At 41.5% G+C, this 12,337-nt stretch overlaps 1 protein-coding gene across 6 annotated transcripts in view; it reads right to left on the bottom strand.

Moving 5' to 3' along the window:
* Positions 1-11,435, bottom strand: part of RAPH1 (Ras association (RalGDS/AF-6) and pleckstrin homology domains 1) — a 98,355-nt gene extending 86,920 nt beyond the window's left edge. For 3 of the 6 annotated variants that reach the window (XM_060107441.1, XM_060107442.1, XM_060107443.1), the window contains exon 1: positions 10,930-11,276. The gene's annotated coding sequence lies outside the window, so the exon portion shown is untranslated. Of the gene's footprint in view, positions 1-10,929; positions 11,278-11,416 lie in introns of those variants that run through there. The other 3 variants (XM_060107440.1, XM_060107439.1, XM_060107444.1) reach the window with 3 other exon arrangements.
* Positions 11,436-12,337: the final 902 nt, after the last annotated feature.

Here is a 12,337-nt window from a genome sequence, read left to right as displayed (position 1 = left end):
AAGACTTGCACAGTCACTTCCCAAATGGCTAATAAGAACATGAAACTTCACTCAACATTATTAGTAATCAGGGAGATGCAAATTAAAAGCACAATGAGATACCACTATGTATCCATTCCAGTGGCTAGAATGAAAACGACTGACGATACCAAGTGCTAGGATGTAGAGTAATTAAAATTGTCATATAATGCTGTTGGATACATAAAATGATACAGGTTTGGAAAAGTTTGCCAGTTCCTTAAAAAATTAAAAATACATGTACCCTATATAACTCAGCATGTCCTCATAGTATTTATCCAAGAGAAATAAAAACATTTTCATGAAGATATATGTGTACATATATGTCTCCATTTGTACAAAATGTCACAGGGGCTTTATTAGTAAAAAGCTAGAAATGAAAGCAGCCCAAATAGCTATCAACAGGTGAATGGATAAACAAAATGTGGTATATACACATAATGTAATACCATTCAGTAATAAAAGGGAACTAATCCAAACAACAATATGGAACGATCTAAAAATTATTATTCTATTATATCAATCTATAATCATTATTCTGAATCATTATTCAGAGCCCAGCTGTGGGGAAGGTGGCCACTTGGTCCTGACTCAACCCGTTGAAAAGCTGTGCAATAACCTGCCAAGTCCCTGTGTGCGTGTAACTTATCGGATGGTTCAGTCTGGTAAAGCTGTGAGAAAGAACATGTGATTCTTTCTTTTTAATGTTAAAATAAAGACTTTTGTATAGACTTGTTAAAAAAATCATTATTCTGCATAAAAATAAACCAGACTAGAGAGAGAGAATGACTGAAAGAGAACACTGTATGATTCCATACATCAAATTCTAGAAAATTCAAACTTATCTACAGTGACAGGTTGCACGGAGACAGAGGTGGAGGGGAGCATGACTGGCAAAGGGATGTGAAGAAACTGGGGGATGATGAATATGTTCCCTATCTTGATTGCAGTGATGGCTTCACAGGTGTATGAAAATTTATCAAACAGTATCCTTTAACATGTGCAGTTTATTATGTGGAAATTATACCTCAATAAAGTAGAAAAAAATTTTAAAGAAACAAGCAAACCAAAAAACTTTACAGCAAAATTAGAGTTAGGAGTCAAGGCAGTGGCTACCCATGACAGGGCAGTCGTATAGAAAAGCAAATATGAGGAGGGTTTCTGGCACACTGTTAATTTTCTTTTTCATCTACGTCTGGTTACACAGGAGTATTCAGGTTGTAGAAGTGTACGTTTATGATACATGTGTATATTGTTCTTCAAATACAAGTCTTTAAAAAGAGAAACATCTACGTATGACCTAGCAATTCCACTCCTTTATCCAAGAGAAATGAAACATTTGTCCACAAAAAGACGTGTACAAAAATATTCACGGCAGTTTTCTTCACAGTAGTCCCAAACTGGAAACAGTCCAGGTGCCCATCAACAGGAAACTGGATAAACAAATCTATGGTACATTCAATATTCGTACAATTGCATATATTACTCCACAATAAAAAGAAACAAACTACTGATACACGCAATAACATGGATGGATCTAAAAACATGCTGAGGGCAAGAAGTCAGAGACAAAGGAACACATACATATGATTCAATTAATACAAAATTCTAGAACAGGCAAAATGTATCTGTGATGAAGCAACTGTGGCTGCAGTTGCAGAAGTAGAGAAGAAAGGGAAAGATAAAGGGTAGAGTCATGGAAATGTTTTCTATCTTGCTAGAGATTCGAGGAAAAAAATGCTCACTCTGGACATGGAAAAATGATGTCTATCAACACTACTGAATTACTAAATTAAATTTTAAATGGGTACTTTTAATTCACCCTAATTCCTGAAAGCATAATGTAAAATCCAAACTGAAGCTTCTAAAATAAGCTAATAACTTCAACCGTGGTAAAGAATAAATTTTATTGGGCTTCCCTATGGCGCAGTGGTTAAGAATCCACCTGCCAATGCAGGGGACACGAGTTAGAGCCCTGGTCTGGGAAGATCCCACATGCAGCGGAGCAACTAAGCCCCTAACTACTGAGCCTGCACTCTAGAGCCCACGTGCCACAACTACTGAAGCCCGCGTGCCACAACTACTGAAGCCTGCTCGCCTACAGCCCGTGCTCCACAACAAAACAAGCCACCGCAATGAGAAGCCCGTGTACTGCAACGAAGAGTAGCCCCCGCTCGCCGCAACTAGAGAAAGCCCGTGTGCAGCAGTGAAGACCCAACGCAGCCATACATACATACATACATACATACATAAATAAATAAAATTTTTAAAAAAGAATAAATTTTATTAAGGTCTCACTTTGTTGAAATTTATCTATTTTTCTTCCACAAACACTTCTTTCTAATTAGTAAGAAAATCAGAATGTCTTGTCCCAAGTGCTTTAAGATGGCTTCATACAAGTAATATTATACACTATGAAATGGAACTTAATATAAAAGGTTCATTATTATCAACAGTACTTCAATAAGACTGTATAGCAATTTCCAAAACGGAGGTGATTATAACCCAGGAAGTGTGAGTGATGATCCATTAGGGTATAAGGACATATTAGGAGTTCTATTTAATCTTTATCTTAATATACATATGTATTTTAAGTACCATATAATGTAATACAATATAATACATGTGTTTCCTTAACATAGAAAATGACACTGGCCTCTTCATTATGGCCACCTGTCAGCCAGTCACACATCATATATGTAAAGTAGTCTAAGTATTCTGGCACTAAGTGATTCTAAATATTTGGAGGGAAGAGTGATAGTATTTGCTGGAATCTTTCAAAAATGAAATAAAGAACGCACCTTTTTGTAAATTGCTACAAGAGACTGGTGTTCCAGGGAAGACATATTCTTACGGTAAATGATTTCCTTTATAGAAACAATATTTTATGGAAAAACTATTATCTAATCCTTCATGAAGCAGCTGCTTTGACCTCAACAAAAGAAAGTTGGGGCAGGGGAAGTAAGGTTTAACCTCAAATGCAACTACTGCAGCAAAAGACAAGCTGAAGCAGAAACAGCACCAAGTGTTACAGAATGTTGCTGATGTAGTTGAGGAGTGACCCATAAGTATTTTATACCAAACAGGTTGATTGGTTGTCTCATGGCAAAGTATTTTAAAAGAGTTGTCAAATTTAAGGATGAGTTAAGCATTTATCTTTCACACACACACACACACACACACACACACACACAAAGTCTAAATTTGCTGACTTTCTGTGGTAAGTGACGGTTAGCAGTATGCTACCTAGCAGCTGTTTTTAAAAACAAAAACATAGTTAATCTATGTGTACCTTAAAGGCAAATGAAGCATTTTTTTAGTAAGAAAATAACTGTACTTCAAAAGAAGTCAATGTGTGTCATCTTGAATACTCATACCTGCACACTCTAAACACAGAGAAACCGTTTTCTAATTCTTTAAATGCCTTCCATACAGTTTCTCTGGATTTTGAATACATTTATTGAAAACATATAAATGCAAATCCTCACATTGGTTTGCACAGAAAGGGCAAACTTTGCTAGCCAAATCTGCATAATTGATGGATAGAAATTAAACAATGAGTATCTCCATTTAGAAAGTACAGCCAAAGAGGCAGTTATTCTTTTGGGGTACGTGTCCCTGCATGAGCTGCCTTTTAGCTAAGACAAGCATTAAAAACAAGTACCAAAATAAACAAATTTAAGATCCAGACTTTGGAATTTCTGTATTACTAAGCAGTACAACCAAGATTTTTCAAACATAATGCACTGTATTCATTACGCTTGCTTTAAAAAACAAATATTTATTTTAAAAACTTAGGGTAAACAAAAAGGTTTTTGAGTCATTACTAACATTTATAAAGAACTCTATTCACAGATAAAGAGGATCACTGATTCCCTTCACAAGTCTCTAAAGTCATTTGTTACATTATAAAATAAACCAAATAAGGCGAGAAAGAATTGTTCTTTATAAATAAAATAAACATTATTAGATTTTTATGGATCCTTTCAGGAGATGTAACACCAACCATAAAGAATTCTTTAAATGATGGCTTTCATTAAAACCTTTATTTATTTATTATTTATTTATTTAGGGCTGTGTTGGGTCTTCGTTGCTGCATGCGGGCTTTCTCTAGTTGCAGCGAGCGAGGGCTACTCTTCGTTGCGGTGTGCAGGCTTCTCGTTGCGGTGGCTTCTCTTGTTGGGGAGCATGGGCTCTAGGCACACGGGCTTTTCAGTAGTTGTGGCATGCGGGCTCAGTAGTTGTGGCTCACGGGCTCTAGACCGTAGGCTCAGTATGCGGCACACGGGCTTAGTTGCTCCGCGGCATGTAGGATCTCCCCAGACCAGGGCTTGAACCCGTGTCCCCTGCATTGGCAGGCGGATTCTTAACCACTGCACCACCACGGAAGTCCTCATTAAAACCGTTTTTATTACATTTCTATTATATTTAAGGGACTGAGAGACACTTCAGATGAGTAAAACTAGATCCAATACTCCAGAATCGGGGATTTAAGACAGTATACAATTTTTTACAATATAGGGCAAATCAAGTAAGGTCTAGAGGAATAAAGAGGAAGGCAATGAATTCTACTTAGTATCAAACAGCTTCACAAAGGTGTGTGGCAATGGAACTGGGACTCAAAGGATGAGTAGAATTTTGACTAGAAAAATGAGGGAAAATAAACTATGCTTGGAACCATGGATAGAGGCACGTACAGTCTGGGATACATAAAGAATATATTGTATTTTCAAGTCACATTGCTAGTTATTTTGCTGTACTGACTTAGCTAACACTCTTCTTCAAACATATCAAACTTAGTAAGATCATTCTAAAAGTGATTTCCAAAACAGCATTCAATTTTCAAGTACAATTAAAAAACTGTACTTACTATTGTAATTCTACAATATTTGGGCCTATTCAATATGTTCACAGTTGTAATTTTCTCCAGATTTCACCATTCTTCACCGGGGGCTTACATTTTTAGTGCTACACAAATGACAAGACATCAATTATGGGCCACGCAATCTTGCTTTTCTTCTCATGTAAAGGGATGACTTGTCCCTTCCTTTCCAAGCCTAACAAACCCCAGTCCCTTCTGTTTCTTTCTACACTCTGCTCCCTTAAATTACATTCTCTACTGATTCCTTGTATCCTGCACTTAAACTAGTATCCTCTCTATTTTGGAGGGGAGAATACCTATTTCTCTGATTTCTCCATTATGCGTTACTCTGCCTAAAGCAGAGTAACAATATATATTTTATGAATAGCAGAAAATATGCTTTTTAAAAAGTCAGTTTATAAGTTATGAGTGATGTATTTTAAGACATCTGCCCCAAAGTGTGGTAAATACTATATCTTAAGATGACAGTGATTAAGAGCATAGGATGAAGCGTAGACATCATATAATCTGGGGGGTTTCTAATATTTCACAACATAACTTTTCCAGAAGAAATCTTATGCAGCATGGCAAATATATATAACTGCAAAAGCACTGCTAATACCATTTTATGTTCAAATATAATTTATTAAAAACTCAAAGAGACAAATGAGGGTTAGAGATCTTAGTCTTGACACCTAAGCAACCCATTTATTTCTGTAAAATTTTGTTTTTATTTCACTCAGATAAGTAGTTGCAAGTAGGTAGTAGCGCTTGTTTTGTTTTCTTAGTAGCTTTTAATGGTTTTGCAGTTTCAGGACATGCTTCAATTAAATTGATTTGAGAAATTTTTTAAATAGAATTTTTTTTTTTTTTTTTTTTTTGCGGTACGCCGGCCTCCCACCGCCGTGACCTCTCCCATTGCGGAGCACAGGCTCCGGACGCGCAGGCTCAGCGGCCATGGCTCACAGGCCCAGCCGCTCCGCGGCATGTGGGATCTTCCCGGACCGGGGCACAAACCCGTGTCCCCTGCATCGGCAGGCGGACTCTCAACCACTGCGCCACCAGGGAAGCCCAATAAGAATTTTTTTCTTTCAAAATGAGTAACAATATCTAAAAACTGCTTACAAGGCAAACAAGAAAAACCTAAAACTTGCAATGAGCTATAAAACATCTATACTGTAACATCATATCAGGACTTAGTGTTACATGTTCATTTGTTACTAAACAAATTCACTTACACAGGATGAGTATACCCCCAAAGGAATGGGCTTGAGTCTTGCCTGTCATTTAACCAAACGCAGTTTATATGCCATAGTAATGTACTGTTTAGACAATTCTATATGAATAGACATGCACAGGACTGAATTTTTAAAAAACTTACTGCAAACTACAACTTTCCTTACCCATTTCAAATTCACAAATAATCAGAGATAGTAAAAGAAGCTTTATTCTAAGGAATGCTTCCTCCCTCCCCAATTAAGTAGGTGTAACCAATGCAGCACTACTGTTTTCAATGTGAGAAAATTTTATATATATGTACATGAGGGTGCCAAGACCATTCAACGGGGAAAGGACAGTTCTTTCAAAAATGGTGCTGGAAAAACTGGATATCCACAAGCAAAAGGATGAAGTTGTACCCTTTCCTAAAACCATATGCAAGTATTAACTCAAAATGGATCAAAGAGCTAAATATAATAGCTAAAACTATAAAGCTCTTAGAAGAAAACACAGGGGAAAAGCTTCATGATGTTGGATTTGGCAATGATTTCTTGGACACCAAGAGCACAGGCAACAAAAGAAAAAATAGATGAAGTAGACATCATTAAAATGAAAAACTTTTATACATCAAAGGACACTATCAACAGAGTGAAAAGGCAACCCACAGAATAAGAGAAAATATTTGTAAATCATGGATCTGAGATTAATATCTAGAGTATATAAAGAATTGCCACAACTCAACAACAGCAAAACCCGATTTTTTAAATTGGCAAAGGACTTGGATAGACATTTCTACAAAGAAGATACGCAAATGGCCAAAAAGTACATGAAAAGATGCTCAACATCACTAATCATTAGAAAAATACAAATCAAACCCACAATGAGATACCACTTCACACTCATTAGGATGGCTATTATCAACACAGAAAATGACAAGTGTTGAGGTGAGGATGTGGAGAAACTGAAACCCTTGTGCTGGCTGCAGCTGTAAATGTGTAAAATGCTGCAGCTGCTGTAGAAAATGGTGTGGCAGTTCCTCAAAAATCCAACACAGAATTACCATATGATCCAGCAATTCCACTTCTGGGTATATACCCAAATGAAGTGAAAGCAGGGACCTGAGTAGATATGTGTACACCAATGTTCAGAGCAGTATTGCAACAGCTAAGAGGTGGAAACAACCAAATGTCCATCTACAGATGAATAAACAAAATGTGGTATATACATACAATGAAATATTACTCAGCCTTAAAAAGTAATGAAATTCTGATTCATGCTGCAACATGGATGAACCTTAAAGATACTGTGCTACAGGGAGATCAGCTCAGTGCTTTGTGACCACCTAGAGGGGTGGGATAGGGAGGGTGGGAGGGAGACGCAAGAGGGAGGGGATATGGGGATATATGTATATGTATAGCTGATTCACTTTGCTATAAAGCAGAAACTAACACACCATTGTAAAGCAATTATACTCCAATAAAGATGTTAAGAAAAAAATAAAATAAAAGGTTAAATTATGCCCCCTCAAAATAAATAAAAATAAATTTGATATTCAAAAAAAGATACCGTGCTAAGTGAAATAAGCCAGATACAAAACAAAAACAAATATTGCATGGTGCCATTTATATGAAGTATCTAGAGTAGTCAAAATCGCAGAGACAAAGTAGAAAAGTGGTTACCAAGGGCCAGAGGGAAAGGGGTTGGGGAGTTAATGTTTAATGGGTAGAGTTTCAGTTTGAGAGGATGAAAAAGTTCTAGAGATGGATAGTGATGATGGCTGCACAACTATGTGAATGTACTTAATACCACTGAACTGTACAATTCAAAATGGTTAAAATGGTAAATTTTATGTTGTATATTTTACCACAATAAAAAAAATTGCGTGTTATTTATTATGGTGGCAATATAGGAATGTAGTTAAGAACACAAGCTTAAGAGTTATGCTGCCTGCTTTCAAACCCAGCTCTGCCACTTTATAGCTCTGTAGTCTGTGTCTGTTTTTTCACGTATTAACAGAACCTACAGCACAGGATTATAGCAAGGATGAAATAAGTCAATACATGTAAAGCACTTAAAATAGTGCATCTCAAAAAGTAGTTGCGGGCTTCCCTGGTGGCGCAGTGGTTGAGAGTCCGCCTGCCGATGTAGGGGACAGGGGTTTGTGCCCCGGTCCGGGAAGGTCCCACATGCCGCGGAGCGGCTGGGCCCGTGAGCCATGGCCGGTGAGCCTGTGCTCCGCAACGGGAGAGGCCACAACAGTGAGAGGCCCGCGTACCGCAAACAAACAAACAAACAAAAAATTTATTATTCTGGGTTTAAAACACATTTTAATGCAATTAAACTCAAACACCTGAAGGTCCTCTTCAAAGTTCTAGAGTTCAGTAAAACACAGATTGAAAACCAGTGATTTAACCCAAGTTTCTCACTTTATAGGTAAAGGAATTGAGAGTCCAAGAAAAGTGATTTGCTTGAGGTCACATATCTTGTTTTGCTAATATTAATTTTCCTAAAATAAGTGTTTGAGATCAACAATACTAATGTTGACATTCAACTACTTCAGAACCAAGGCAAAGTCATGAGATTTTATAATGTGTGTCCAAGTATCTGTGAATAATATTGTGATAGCCATCCACCATGCTAATCTAATAAATAATTACGCATGGGGTGGGAACCAAAAGGTAGCAAAACCAAAAGAAAAGCCATTTTAATTCTTTTCAAAGAGAAGACAGTGGTTAAAAACACTTCTCCCGAAAATTAAGTGTTAAAATATTTGTGAAAACAAACAATACTGATCAAGAGTTTGAGACACACCCAATATGTGCCCACTACTCCATATCTTTCAGCCAGTTACTATATAATCTTAGTAAGACCTCTGACTCTGACATATCAGCGGCTTTTTCTGCCAAATAGAACTATTATTCATACAAGGAACTAGCTACAAATAATTCTTTATTAAATTCAAACAGGAGAGAGAAGCAGTCCAAATACCACAAAATGTCTTATCCAAAAAATCATGTATTGAGCTTTGTAGACATTTCTGTACTTACTTGAATAGACTAAATCTGGTTTCTGGTAAATTCACAACACAGAAAGCAAAATAACAGAGACAATCTTTGAAGGTCAGACTCAACAAGAGCTAAAAAGCCTTTGAGTGTCTCTAATTTTGCCCTTCCCCCATTGCTCTTCCTCCTCAATTCCTCCACCTCTACTAGGGGTGTCCTCACCCTGCCCATCTACATCAGCTGAAATCCTACCCATCCTTAAAGGTTCCACTTAAATGCCACAGCTTCCATGAATTTTCCCCCAGTGCTCCCAATTTAGAATTATTCCCTCGCCTCTTCACTTCCCCATTTTGCACCTCTCCTTCAACATTTTATTATATAATGCATTGCATTACAATTACCTACATTCACTTCTTCTCCCACCTTCCCCCAAGAAAATCTCAGGAGCAGTAGGCTAGAGAGAAAAGGAATTAACATTTGTTAAAAACACCGTGGTGCCCTGCCAGGTGCTAGGCATTTTGCATACATTATCTCATTAAATCCTTTGGCAGCCATCTCGGGAGGTAAGCAGGTGGTCTTAGTTATTCCCATTTTACTGATGGAGAACCGTACTGTTGAGAGTTCAACAGCTTATCCAACGTCACACTACCAGCCAATTCCAGTGCTTACGGCGCCCCTGGTTTCCCTGGCTTCAAAGAGCTCTTTCCACCGCTATACGCTGCATTCTTGTTCACTTCATGTCCCCCACCCTGCCTAACAGATAGTAGGTATTCCATAAATACTTGCTGAATTTAATATTCCTACGGTCTCACTACCACCATTTTAATAACCCCATCACGCCCCATCCCTAGCCGGTTGGTTACCTTTACTGTTCCTTTACCGCGGACTTCACACACAGAGGCAGCTCGCCACATCACCAAGACAAATGCTGCCGACAACACCAACCCTTATCTGGAGGCTAAGTGAAGAACTGGTCAATTCGCTCAGATTTCCCCAATTGCCCTTCCCACAGAATATATGAGATACACACAAACAAGTCACATTTGATGTAACGCTGACACCCTTCCCCAAAGCTCTTATTTCATAGTAAGCCACGTCTTCATGCTTACAAGCAATGACTTACGCGGTTTCCAGCTCACACCGCGGGGACACCCTAAGACTCCGCCTGAATAAGAAACCACATCTTTCAAATCATCTTAAAACGAAGGCATCCTAATGCTGTTGAACTGCCTTCCTTCTCCCCCCCTCCCCCCCGCATGAACTGCAGTTTGGATTTCCGGCGGGAATGCAAACAGACGCAGAAGAGATGGGCTCAAGAGCAATGGAGCAATTACTCAGCCTGCTTAATTAGAAAGAAGACAAGAAGGTGCCCCGCCTTCCTAAATCTCTGCACTGAACTCATTTACGAAAGATGGGGAGCACTGAAACCCGGGGAACCCCAGACACCGAATCACTGGTTTCTGTGGCTAGTCGGGGGAATAGCCCTTTCCTTCCCGCGGTCCCGGGCCACCAGTCCCCGGTGCCGGGTCGGAGAAGCCCAACCGCACCCTCCCCAGGCGGCCCTGCATCTCATTGTCTCCCTCCGTCGCGGCCCCCAGGGGCGCAGGGTACAGCCCAGGCCCCGCCGACCCCCAAACACCGGCCGGCCGCCTGCCGGGCAAGGTCCGACCAGCCCCGGCCCCGGCCGCGGCCGCGACCCCGCCCCAAGCTCGGTCGTCCGCACCGCGCCCGGATGGCGGGGCCGGGCGCCGGGAAAATGGAGGCGGGAGCGACGGCAGCGCTTCCCAGCCTCGCGCCCGGCCGGGCCCGAGAGCGAGGCTGAGCACTCACCGTGGCAACGGCTCGGTCCTCCGGCGGGCCCGGCTCCGGGGCGGCCCCGGGCTGGGCAGCCGCCACTCGCGCTCGTCCAGCCGCCGCCGCCGCCGCCTCCTCCCCAGGCGCGGCGCTCCTTCTCCGGAGACGCCGCGAAGGTCCGCAGCTCCCGCGCCGCGCGCTCCGTGACTGACTGACTGACCGACCGCCCTGGCAGCGGCGGCGGGGGCTGGGCGGAGCGCGCTGCGGGCGGGGCGGCCGCAGCGCCCAGCGGCTGCGGATCCGAATGCAGCCGCGTCCGGCCGAGACGCAGAAGGCGGGGCTGAGGGCCGGACGGCCGCCGGGCTGACCGACTGGAGCCCTACAGCTCGCTCCCCCCACTCCCGCCCGCCACCCGCCACCCGCCACCCGCCACCCGCCACCCGCCACTCACTTCCGGCGCAGGCAGCCGAGCCCGCCCCTCCCGGGCGCCCGCCGTCCGCGCCCCCTGGCCCGCCAGGCTCACCCCCAGCCCCAGGCGCCTGACCGCACCCAGCTGGGGCCGCCCGCGCTCCGCCTTTCCTCCGCGCGTCCCTGGGAACCGCCTCCAGGAACCAGTGAATCGGAGAATGAATGAGTGAGGGAGGAAAATTACGGTGCTGTCCCACCCCTGCTCTCTTTTCCTTGGAAGCAGGTCCAGCGGCCTCTCTCCGATGGCCCTGGGACACAGTGAAGCCTTGAGCACGTCTATCAAGGACTTGTATGCGTGCGCCTTCCTGCTGGAGTATTCCAGGACTCCAGCAACCCATCAGATGAGGCCTTAGGCACTTAAACTGACCGTTTTTGCAGTGTGAGGCCTTTTTTAGGAAATCACATTCTGGCCAATGACTCTCTCTGCAGTTTCATGCACTATTTTAGGAAGCTTTTAGAAATTGGACATTTCAATTATCTTCGATTACTTTTTAGCTTTGCAATTTGCTTATCTTGCGTTCTTAATTTCTGTCACACACACACACACCTTACTGAAATGGTTTAGGAGTAAGGTGATAGCACCTTACTTTATTCTTTATCACCAAGCTCTAAGTTACTCAGATGCTGCTTAATTTGATGTAGGCTTGACTTGGACTTAAATTTTAATTTATATCTTTATGTTGACCTTCTAAAGTTGATTAAAGGAAGAAAAAACTAGAATTAAATCATTTTTGCCTGGCTACATGCCAAGCAAATTTGTTGACAGCATTGAAACGATTAACAAATCCGGAGTGTGACCTGGAATTTGTTGCAGTGAATATTCCTTTTCCATGTCTTCCCATCTGCTTGCTAAGTAAGAGTATCTGTATCTGGAATTTTCACAAAAAAATTACTGTACATTTTTGAGATCCTGGCTTCCTTTCTAAGAACCGGAGTGTTCATTTCTCTGTCCTGGGGCCAAATCCTGGATTGGTTA

This window comes from Mesoplodon densirostris, chromosome 8 (assembly GCF_025265405.1).
Source record: "Mesoplodon densirostris isolate mMesDen1 chromosome 8, mMesDen1 primary haplotype, whole genome shotgun sequence".
NCBI lineage: Eukaryota > Metazoa > Chordata > Mammalia > Artiodactyla > Ziphiidae > Mesoplodon > Mesoplodon densirostris.
The sequence above is the reverse complement of the archived record's forward strand: the minus strand, read 5'-3'. Positions and strand labels throughout refer to the sequence as shown.